Here is a 1,540-nt window from a genome sequence, read left to right on the forward strand (position 1 = left end):
TGCGCGATATATATTAATCCCGTTATATTATGTTTGACGTTTGCGATATGTTTAAGCTCAATGCTCATTGCTCGCGCGTCTTGGGGCGGCTTTGTGGCGCGAAGAGCGCGTTCTGAAAGGGGTGGAAAAAACTCGTGTTGCTGCGCTATGGAGGGAGGGGTGGAAACCGTGGAAAACTCGTCTCCGTGATTGAGCGGGAGAGTAAGTAGTATATGACATTATCCATTGTTAGAGAACGGTTGTAATGGTAGTGAGAATGTAGAATCGTCTTTGGAGCGGACCTGGGAGTGGCAAGCATAAGGGACGAAGACGGGGAAACATGTCGGATGCGATCATACCAGCACTAAAGCATCGGATCCCATCAGAACTCCGAAATTAAGCGTGCTTGGGCGAGAGTAGTACTAGGATGGGTGACCTCCTGGGAAGTCCTCGTGTTGCATTCCTTTTATAATTATTTTTTGCGCCTTGTGACAAACATATCGCACGTGCGCGATATATATTAATCCCGTTATATTATGTTTGACGTTTGCGATATGTTTAAGCTCGATGCTCATTGCTCGCGCGTCTTGGGGCGGCTTTGTGGCGCGAAGAGCGCGTTCTGAAAGGGGTGAAAAAAACTCGTGTTGCTGCGGTATGGAGGGAGGGGTGGAAACCGTGGAAAACTCGTCTCCGTGATTGAGCGGGAGAGTAAGTAGTATAGGACATTATCCATTGTTAGGGAACAGTTGTAATGGTAGTGAGAATGTAGAATCATCTTTGGAGCGGACCTGGGAGTGGCAAGCATAAGGGACGAAGACGGGGAAACATGTCGGATGCGATCATAGCAGCACTAAAGCACCGGATCCCATCAGAACTCCGAAGTTAAGCGTGCTTGGGCGAGAGTAGTACTAGGATGGGTGACCTCCTGGGAAGTCCTCGTGTTGCATTCCTTTTATAATTATTTTTTGCGCCTTGTGACAAACATATCGCACATGCGCGATATATATTAATCCCGTTATATTATGTTTGACGTTTGCGATATGTTTAAGCTCGATGCTCATTGCTCGCGCGTCTTGGGGCGGCTTTGTGGCGCGAAGAGCGCGTTCTGAAAGGGGTGGAAACAACTCGTGTTGCTGCAGTATGGAGGGAGGGGTGGAAACCGTGGAAAACTCGTCTCCGTGATTGAGCGGGAGAGTAAGTAGTATAGGACATTATCCATTGTTAGGGAACGGTTGTAATGGTAGTGAGAATGTAGAATCGTCTTTGGAGCAGACCTGGGAGTGGCAAGCATAAGGGACGAAGACGGGGAAACATGTCGGATGCGATCATACCAGCACTAAAGCACCGGATCCCATCAGAACTCCGAAGTTAAGCGTGCTTGGGCGAGAGTAGTACTAGGATGGGTGACCTCCTGGGAAGTCCTCGTGTTGCATTCCTTTTTTAATTATTTTTTGCGCCTTGTGACAAACATATCGCACGTGCGCGATATATATTAATCCCGTTATATTATGTTTGACGTTTGCGATATGTTTAAGCTCGATGCTCATTGCTCGTGCGTCTT

At 47.8% G+C, this 1,540-nt stretch overlaps 3 non-coding genes across 3 annotated transcripts; all 3 read left to right on the forward strand.

Moving 5' to 3' along the window:
• The first annotated feature begins 324 nt into the window (after window positions 1-324).
• On the forward strand, window positions 325-443 carry LOC123177923 (5S ribosomal RNA). Its single transcript, XR_006489211.1, has one exon. It is a non-coding gene; the product is annotated as a 5S ribosomal RNA (ribosomal RNA).
• A 367-nt stretch (window positions 444-810) lies between these two features.
• LOC123177922 (5S ribosomal RNA) lies at window positions 811-929 on the forward strand. The gene has a single exon (XR_006489210.1). It is a non-coding gene; the product is annotated as a 5S ribosomal RNA (ribosomal RNA).
• Window positions 930-1,296: 367 nt separating this feature from the next.
• LOC123177921 (5S ribosomal RNA) lies at window positions 1,297-1,415 on the forward strand. The gene has a single exon (XR_006489209.1). It is a non-coding gene; the product is annotated as a 5S ribosomal RNA (ribosomal RNA).
• Window positions 1,416-1,540: the final 125 nt, after the last annotated feature.

Source organism: Triticum aestivum, unplaced genomic scaffold (genome assembly GCF_018294505.1).
Source record: "Triticum aestivum cultivar Chinese Spring unplaced genomic scaffold, IWGSC CS RefSeq v2.1 scaffold90208, whole genome shotgun sequence".
Classification (NCBI taxonomy): domain Eukaryota; kingdom Viridiplantae; phylum Streptophyta; class Magnoliopsida; order Poales; family Poaceae; genus Triticum; species Triticum aestivum.